Source organism: Phyllostomus hastatus, unplaced genomic scaffold (assembly GCF_019186645.2).
Source record: "Phyllostomus hastatus isolate PE091 unplaced genomic scaffold, TTU_PhHast_1.1 phas_contig_58, whole genome shotgun sequence".
In the NCBI taxonomy this organism is placed as follows: Eukaryota; Metazoa; Chordata; class Mammalia; order Chiroptera; family Phyllostomidae; genus Phyllostomus; species Phyllostomus hastatus.
This window is the reverse complement of record NW_025333916.1, coordinates 26,574,147-26,584,551: the sequence shown is the minus strand read 5'-3', so window position 1 is coordinate 26,584,551 and position 10,405 is coordinate 26,574,147.

The window sequence follows — 10,405 nt, the reverse complement described above, 5'->3', positions numbered from 1 at the left end:
TAAGGAGCCCAGAGTGACTATGTGGAAGTCTTCACTTCTTGTTCAATGGAATCATTATTGTGTATCCTGGTAGAAGTATTCTTCATTTTGGAACTAAGACATCTAGACCACCAAAGGATAAGGTCACAGAGACAGGAAACAAAAATTTTGCTAGTCAGTCACTAGGGGTAATAGTGAGTGGTGTCACTCCCGTTTCTACCCCTTGATTCCTGGACCCCTGAACCTTGGCTGTAGGAGAAAAGGAACCATATGTCAGACACTGATTCAGAGCATATACCATCTCATGGAGAGCTCTGCCCCAGCCCTACAAAGCATTGCTGTCTAGCTGGTGCTGCCACTGAGTCTTCCAAAGGCGCTTCCATTGTACTTTCAAGCCAGCTGCTTCAGCATGGTGGGGAACATGGTAGACCAGTAAATTCCATGAGTATGGGCTCATTGCCACACTTCATTTGCTGTGAAGTGATTTTCTTGATCAGAAGCAAGACTGTTTAGACTGCTATGAGCATGGATAAGGCATTCTCCAAGTGCCCGGATGATGGTTTTGGCAGAAGCGCTGCTTACAGGGAAAGCAAAGCTGTACCCAGGGTGCCTCTATTTTTTCCCCTGGCACATAATGTACTAAGTCAGTTCTCCTTTCTAAAACTGTATGTAATCATAAACACAGCTGATTAACTTGTTGCAGTTACCAGAAATAAACTGAAACTGTGGAAAGCCCATGAAAGCATTAACAGTGTTTAAAAACCAGGAAAAGGGTAATAAATAGCACCATTGAATCCACAAAAGTATTGAAGCATTCATATTCCAGAAATCAACCTGAACACAGAAATGATTGAGTTAAACTTCTTAAATACATACTCATTTCCCCTTGTATGAAGCACAATCATCTTCTAAAAGGAAATACAAATGACCCATATTTTAAACGAAAACACACCCTGCTTTTAGTGAAAAAGAAAGTCATTTAAAGCAGCTAATTAAAACTCTATTTAAGCAATTACAATGGGTAAGAGGATCAGAAAACCACTGGCAGAGTAGAAACCTGTCACTGAAACTCCCATATGATCTTATGGACTGGAAGGAGACTGGTCAGGCTCCACAGGCATCAGATAACTAAAGTTGCTGAACTCCATTAAGTCCTCAAATTTCAGTGTCCTAGTTTTTTTCTGAGAAGAACTAGAGCAAAAAAGGAAAACGCTATGGTAAGGCAAATATACCATGACCTATCGTAAGAATTGGTTTGAAGCTTTAGGTATAAAAACTTAGCATTGGTTCTATATTTATAAGCCATCTAGGTCAAGTACTTACTAAATACTTACACATGTTAGTGCTGTGCTGGCTACTGTGGGGAAGAACAAACGAGGTATTAAATGTTATACAATGCAATGCTTCAGCCTACTTGAAAAGACTTAGGCCTATGACAATTGAAGCCCAAGAGAGTGTGCATTACAGGGCTAAATCATGCAGTACCAGCTGTTAAGGAGTAAGTGCATTCTGCATGATGGAGCACTGATTAGGTGTGAGAGGTAGTGAGTGACTGCAGCAGATACTGGGGAACTGTGAGATGCTGACTAACCCCACCTTTCAGTTGTTATTGACACCAGGGATGAACTCATATCTAGAAATGTTATGTGTATTTGGTTCTCATGTAGATAGAGACTTTATTATAATTTGAACCACCCAGTCATTTGTGTTGCCTGGAGTAAGAACTCCCATGGAGGCCTAGCACTCCTACTCTGCTTCAGTTATTAATTGCATGCCTCGGAGGGCTCTTATTCTTTCTCTGGCTATAAGTACGTGCCTTAAAGGCCAGGACCAGGCAGTCTAGAGCAAGGGGTATAAAGTGTGAAAGGACAGCGTGGCAAACAGTCCCTGCCTGGGAGCAGCATGCATCTTGGTGCGCCCTCCTTGCCAGGACTGTTCTTCCCACCTCTGGCCCTAAGATGTCTGTGCCTAGACCTTTCAGCTGTACTTGACCATTTCTGTATTTCCTGGGCTCTGAAAGCTATTTGTCAGACTGCTGAGGTTGACCTCTTGCTTCCAGTTCTGTCTACTTCTCTCGATGGACTTTGTGGGTTTTCTGAGCTGAGGTGCCAAGAGATCTTTCCTGTTAGTGAGGATCAGAGTCCTGAACACCACTGACCTCAGAATCCGCTATGGCCTGTATTATTTCACTGTGATGAACTCACACCGGAAGGTAACCCTTTAAGGAGTTGCCCTTAGGGGCACAGTGTTGGCATTCTGCTCTGCTCAGCCTTTAAATGAGGCTATTCCTCAGGGCCTTGTCCTCAGCCCACCTCTTTTTTCACTCCCATGTGCTCTCCTTGGACAACCTTATTCACCCCTACAGCTTCCACTTGCATCTTTTCTCTGATGACCTCCCAAGTCCCTCCTCCAGGTTTCAAAGTATGTGCTGGCCGGGCATCTAAGTGGCAAGTCACAGAGGCTAACTTAAGTAGCAATGTAAATTATCAAAGAGATGATGTGTAGCTTTCAGAATTATTGGAAAACAAGACTTTGAGACTGTGCTGGAAGAAAGTGAGGCAAAGGTAAGCCACAACCTTAGACCAGAGAGGTCCCTGCTGCCCCAACACTGGATGCTGCCATTTGTACTATCGGTGTTGTTCCTTGGGAAGTGGGTGCTGTGGCTAATATCTTCAGAATAAATCTTCTACTGTCCTTGCTTCTTTGAGTCATTCATTCCTAATTCAAAGTCTCAGATGGGTGCATTTGACTGGTCAAATCTGGATCATGTGTACATGTCCTTGGTATAGGGGAGCCAGGAAAGCAAAATGCGGCCTTTTAAGATTTTGTATTGGGAGGTGGGCTGTCTCTCATCAGGACTCATTCGTTATGAAATTTTCCATCTACACAAAGCAGGAGAGATGGGCAATGGAAATAAATTGGGAAGAAAGGCAGATAAAGGAAAGGTCCACAAACAAATGCCCACCACAGAGACATAGGTGTATCCAATTGGTGACTGTATTCATTAGACCACCTACAAACCCCTCAAATTCTGCCTGTCCAAAAGTGAAATCTTCATCATTTACCCCAAATTATACCTCCTACTCTCTTTCTTGGTACCTGATAAAACTCATTCATCTAGCCACTTAAGCTCCTAAATTCAGAGTTATTCTCCCTCCCTTCTTAAAACCACTGGTTAACAAATCATCTGGATAATACATTATAAATATTTCTTGAATAGATCTCTTTTTCCCTCTGAAAGCACACCGTGCTTACATCAGATCCAAAATTCATCAGTTCTAGCCGGGAGTACACAGGCGCTAGACTCTAACATGGCCCTTGTTGCAGTTGTCATCCCATTTGTTATGGGGTTGACTGTCTGCCCCTCTTCATCCTCTAGTTCCACTTTCTTCTGCTCCATTAATGGTATCCCTCCAGTTATGTAAGCATTGAACAGTGAACCATCTCTAAGCAATGAAATTAAGTTGTATCACTCAAGGACCTCCACCTGTCTTTTCTCCCTTTGAGATCAGAATTGCTAAGGAGTCGCAATGCTGCCCTGTAAAACTGACTCCCAGGAAAGAGTAAACTGAAAGGAAAGGATGAGAGGCCAAGCACATCAAATTTCTTTTCAGTTCATCCTTACTCTTCTAGACCTTGACTATGGCATGGTGCTTATTCTTATTGTTGAGATAGAGATGTAATAGTTTCCTAGATGGTACCCAGTGGGCCATTCATCTTGGTATATATCCTTTTATGTTTCCAGCTCATTGAATCTGGAATGGACCTGAGCCTCACTTCGGCTTAGAGAATTTGAGAGAAATAACCTCATACTAGTCATGGGACTAAGTCCTGAGAGGACTTGGCAGCTTCCACTTCTGTGCTTTGGGAAACCCTAAGCTTCCATATTAGAACTGTGGATATGAAACCGGAAAAGCCTGCATTCGTGCTGCCTGTCACTCCCAGAACCAATAAGCAGAGACAGGGATTCAGTCTTTATGGGCACTTTATTTAGATGGCCAGTGATCTGAGAAGACAGCAGGTTACAAACCCTAACAGACAGTCTTAAATTCCATTTTAAACTGACCCTTTTTATAAGAAGAAGAAAAGTGTAGGTAAGAAGTATGGAATTCAGGGGAAAAGTTAGTCAGATAAAAGCTGCAACATCCATTCATCTGTGCCCTGGGCAGTGGTCTTTTTCTGTGTTTTGGGCAGTAGGCATCTCACCCTGGAGCACGATGGCTCAGGTGCCATCTTGATTGTTTGCAGTCCTCCTGAGGCACAAAGGTGGAGCTGCTTATGGTCTCCTGGAGTCACGGGGGCTCATACATTCATTTCCTGAAACAATAGCTTCTTACATACATTGATTACTAAGCTTATTAACCATTACCTGAAACTAAAATGTTTCTAGTATTTGAGTCCCCCATCAGCTACTCTGCTTGAGAGACCATGTGGAGAGACCTCATGGAGAGGCCATGGGAAAATGGAGAGGCTTTCCACACTGCAGAGGGAGACAGAACCCCCAACTGTCCCAGTGTTCCTGCTGTACTCCATCTTCTAGCTGTCTCCACAAAGGCACCAGTCATATGAGAGAGCCAGCTTGGATGCTCCAGTTGAATCACGCCCAGATGACCGCAGCCCCAGCTTGATGTCATGCAGAGCAGAGCTGCCCAGATGAGCCCAGTCATGAGGGTGATAATGTGGTTGCTGTTTGAAGTCACTGTTTCGATGTGGCTTCTTACACAGTGGTGGAGAACTGAAACAGGGGTCATTGATTGTGTGTGTGGTCTTGTTTAATTATTCATTTAACTGAATTCCACTTCCAGGCATTTGGTATGTTTTCCTGTGGATTAATATTAGCTATTGAATGCAGAACCCCTCTAGTTCACAATCAGTACAAGGCTTTGATTTTTTTTTTTTGAAGATGGACTCAGTTGATGGCCCTTGTCAATATTTGAAGCACAGAAAAGCACACATATAACAAAACCATAGGCTTCAGGCTATGAATTGAACCAGCTAGATTTCTCCTGATCTTTTCTCCATCAGACTCAGCATAGCACAATTACCTTGGCCCATGAAGATAGAGCTTTGAGGCCCTGAACTACATCGATCTGAAATTCCTTTGGCAAGAAATATGGGCAATGATCGGTAGGAGGAATGAAGTTTTAATTTGGAGAAACTTTGTGAAATAAGAAAGAAATAGCAGAAACCCACAAAATCAAATAATGTCTGTCATGTTTGCAGACACTGTCATGTGACCCCCTGGTAGCAGGGAACAAACCCTGTTTTATGTTGACATTGTATTCCCTCTTACATAGAATAGAATTGCCACTGGGAAGCAGCTGTTTGGCCAGGGACCATATTTCCCAGCACCCTCTGCCTCTAGAAGTGGCCATGTGACTAGTTCTTACCAATGGAATATCAGCAGAAGTGATGTCTGATGAGTCAAGGCTCTTCAGAAGTGATTATACCTCTTCTATGTTCTCTTTCCCCTTGCACTGGATTTCAAAGCCCTAGGGGATGGCAGAACTCCCAGATGGGGGGAACCTTGCTGTTTGAGTCACGGCAAGGAGAGCCATTTGACTACTAGGACACACACTGTGAAAAGTTACATAGGAAAAAATACATTTCTGTTGTGTCTAAGCTTTTAAAAACTTGAGGTTTATTTGTTACAGCAGTTAGCATTCCCCTAGTGAATATAGTTGTTTATTCATTTGAAAATTCATGACTTTTTTTTCATTGATGAGATCACCACTAGTTTTGAAATTCTGGAGACATCAATTCATTTTCTTAGCCTCCGTTGTCGCATGTATAAAATGGGGCCTTAGCCTCTGTTGTCGCATGTATAAAATGGGGCTAACACTCTGATGTTATGAGATTATAGTTGTACAAAATGAGATATTATAGCACCTCATTTATTGAGCATCACCATGTGTCAGGCTCTGAACTGAACACTTCACATACCTTACCTCGCTGAACATCCCAACAACCCTGTGAAGTAAGATCTGTTAATATTCCTGTTTCACAGGTATGAAAACGGAGGCTTAGTGAGGCTAAGTACTTGTCCAATGTTGTATGGCTGGTAATGGGAGAGTCAGGATTTCAACCAAGGCTACCTAACTTCAGGGGCCACACACCTAAGCTCTAGGCTGCTGTGATTAGGACCATCATAAAGTCGGACACATACTAAATGTACAATAAACCTACATTTTATTTTATTTTCATTTCAAGGAAAGGAGCAATGTACTAAAACATAAGTATAAGCATATGCTAAGTGCAAAACACACACACTCTTTACAGTCTTACCTTTATTCACACTCCTATTCAGCTTGGTGTGTTGAAGCTAGAAGTAAACTAGAATTTACTTGTGTTCATTGCTAGCACTGTTGCACAGCATTACAGGTCCTCTGAGCTGAGAATGTTATTATTTTGTGCTTATAGCCCAACAGCAGCTGCATGATCAAAAGGAGCAGTAGGAACACTGAAGAAATGAATCCCAAAATGATTCAAGCATTTTAAAGCTGCTTGTGAAACATTCATGTTATCGACCGGCTGGATGAAAATGGACAGAAAACCCACCTCAGGATGGACATTATTACAGGAAGTGCAGGAATGCTGGGTCCCTAAAGTCTCCCTTATTTCATTTAATATACTACATATTTCTTGAAGCAAACTAGGTTAAAACATTCAGTCGGAGGCCTATCTTAGAAATAGTCTGACCTTTATATATACAGCATTTTATATACCTGAAGTACTTTTTAAAAAAATTACAAACCATAATAGGAGTGCTAGTGCTTTCTCTACAGTCATATCAGCTATTATTAAATTGTCTACAGAACCAAACTCAGAGTGCTTTTGCAAAAGGTGTGACAATTTTCCTTATTCTAATTGCTATACCAAGAGTAATTTGTCTTCTGGGCTCTGGAGCTGCTTAAACCACTTTCTTCTTTCGCCTGAAGTTTCATCAAGGCAATATGCTTAATCAATGTTTGCTGATGTTTATGGTCTAATGCTTACTGACAGCAGGTGCAAAAAAAGAGTAAATCCCCATCTGCATAAAAATCTTCCTTAAATTCCCCAGCATGCTGTTTTGCTGTAATTTTGGTAGACAGGTGATTTTTCACAGCACCTTCATGAGAGGCTTCCTTCCATAGCTGGCTCCCTTTTCCTACCTGCTGTTTCCAGAAGCTGTGCTTTTGTTCGCACTGCTGCGTGGTAGCTCCTTTCAGGCTATCTACTTGGCTTGATGATGAACTCTCCTTAGCGCTTAGTTTCTACACCCTGGTCCAGGAAATGGACTCTATCCCTGAGTAATTTAGAAGTCGGTGTTAATCTATCACTTAAGCCAAGGCAGACAGGAGCTATGGGATTGTACCTTTTGGATAGCAGCAGAGATCCTAAAATAGCTTCATTGACCCAAAGGATCTATTTCCAATGTTCTACAATGGACAGAAATTTAATGGGGGAAGTCAGTTACCCTTAATGATAGTCACTTGGCTAATTAGCCATCAAGGCCCTGGGAATGTGCATCTAACTACAGTTTTCTTCTCATTATTTGTTCACGGACCCAAAGAAGGTGGATCACCTTTCTGCTACCTATTAGGGAAAGGTAGTTTGTAAGCTAAAGACAGTGTTCAGTGCTCTAGGAAGGCTTTTATTTTATTTTTTTCCCTTTGGCTTCCTCATTTCAGTTAACCTTAGATTCCTTTAGGCAAAGGGAACAGTTTATCACCTGTTTCTGCTGAGAAGGAAAAAAAAAGGAGGAGGGCTTGGTTTCCTGGACAGACTCCTGTTAGCTCCCCATGTTATCAGTGTTGCCATGTAGATCCCTGACCTGCTAGTACACAGTGTTGTGCCAAAAATCATGTGAGCTTCAATGCAGATCTTCAACTTTAAAATATTACATGAAGTTAAGGCACTATTTTGCTTTGTAGAATTAAAATTTTGGTAGCAGCATGCCTGGGCAGCGGGCTTCTTTGAATGTCAGGCAGCCAAAATAAAGGCAGCAGAACTAAACCACAACGTTAAAAAGGCTGTTTTATTTGCTTGTTCTTAAGACAAAGAAAATACACAACTGCCCTCATCAGAAGCACTTCAAAGACTCCCTGAGGATATGATATACATTTTAAAATGTAACTGAGTTGTGAATATACCACTGTTTTATTTTTTTACTAATGTGGCTTTCCACATACCACACATTATTTCTAAAACACTACATGAAGATTTTGCTAAATCAGCTTACAAAATAAGAAAAAAGAAAAGGGGTTGGGGTGGGAATCAAGCCCTTTGGGGGGTTCAAAGGCCGGACATAAAACAAGAAGCAAGGGAGAATTAAACAAAGCTTTGTGAGAGGAATCTCACAACAAGATGCATCAGAACAAATAGAAATTCAAGATCAATTGTGTCAGCAGATCAAAGACAAGGCCTAAACTGGTGAAGAGTATTAAGGATCATCAGGGGAAATGCATCCTACTTACTACAGTGAAATAGATACTTTGCTTTATGGTGATCAGGCTGGCTTTTGAGTAAAGATAACTGAACTGAGCAAAGCAGATACACTGACTCATAGACTGGGGCTAGAAACTAAGGAAACATATATTAGCTTTGTAAAAGATGTTCTAGAGAGCTCAGGTGCTAGAGCTCTTAGAGGCTGGAGTTCATTGTCCCTGTTAGAGGAGCTATTCTACCCAAACAGGATCTATATCCCACTGGCAAGTACTGTATAGGAAGATTTCCTCTGACTGTGCTTCATTGAGTAACCCTTGCTGCTTATCTGGCAGATAAGCAAAAAACCTGTTCTTCAATTTTAATTTAACAGACTTAAATACATGTATTGTTGGCTGAGAATCAGGGCCACGGAATAATGGTAACAGTCATGGTAGAAAGACTTGGCAAGGGCAACTGCATAGATTTGTCCAGACTCTATTTCGAGACCTGCATGAGATGGAGGGTGATAGACTGCCAGTACTCTGTCTAGCTGCCAGGAGTCTATATTCATCCCAGTGCTGGAACACTTAAAACAATGCTCAAAATGAAACCTACTGTTCATGCAGTATGGCTGATATGCATACCTAGCAAAGTCAAATTCAAATGCTTACCAATGTATGACTATAAAATTGAAGTCAGCATTCTCTTGTTAAGAGAAGACAAGGACCACTATTCCTGATGGCCCATGTCAAAACTAAAATAATCCTTGATTCCTAAGGAACAGAATGGTATAAACAGAAATAGAACATCATGAACAACAAGTGTGATTAAACTGATGATTCAAAACACAACTGAACTGTCATATAGTGGTTATCAACAAGTAGGATAGAGGACAATTAGGCAGTTTCTCTATTAATTAAATATTAATGTAAGCTCTGTGATGATTATTATTGGGAAATAAATGATCACCAGGGGGTAACAAAGGAAACTGAGCCACAGAGGAGTAAAATCAGCCTATCTGCTCTACAGAATGTGTACTTTATCATTATAAAGTAAACCTCTTTATCTTTAATGATGCTTTTTGACTTAAATTTTACTTTCTCTGATATTAAAATGTCACAGTATTTTTATTACAGTTATTATTTGGATGCTATATATTTTCCTACTGTTTTAGTTTCAATATTTCTATATCTTTATATTTTTTAATGTTATCTCTGATAAGCATCCTATGTCTTTTTTTAAAATTTCTTGGCTGGTGATCTTTGTCACTGAGACATTTGGTTCATTTAATGTAATTTCTGGTGTAATGAAATTTAAATGTAACATCTTACTATATTTTTCGATTCTCATCTTTCTTGCCACTTTTGCGGTTGATTAGAGTAGTTTTCATTGTTCGATGTCTCATCCTACCTCCTAGCTTGGGAGCTGTTCTGATAGTCCATTGTTACATAACACAGCATCCCAAAACATAATAGCTTATAATAACCATTTTAGTTTGGTCATAATTTTGTAAGTTGGGGACTCAGGAAGGACTTTGCTGCACAGCTCATTTCTGATTCACATGATATGACTGTAGGATCAACTTGTAAGATGACTTCTTTACTCATTTATCCAATGTCATGGTGCTCCTTGGCCCCTTCCTTCCTCCCTCCCTCCCTCCTTCCTTCCTCCCTCCCTCCCTCCCTCCCTCCCTCCTTCCTTCCTTCCTTCCTTCCTTCCTTCCTTCCTTCCTTCCTCCCTCTCTCCCTCCCTCCCTCCCTCCCTCCCTCCCTCCCTTCCTTCCTTCCTTCCCCTCTCTCTCTTTTCCTACCTCTTTCCCTTCCTCCCTTTTGCCTCCTTCCCTCCCTCCCTCCCTTCCTTCCTTCTCAACACATGAGACATGGGGTCTCATTCTGTAGAGTGTCTCCACTTTGCTTGTGCTTCTCACTGCATAGTTGTTTGGGATAATCTTGCCCCTTACATGAAAACTGGCTTCTATGTGGAAGCTGTCAGGCTAGTTCACAGCTTTCCTGGAACTGAC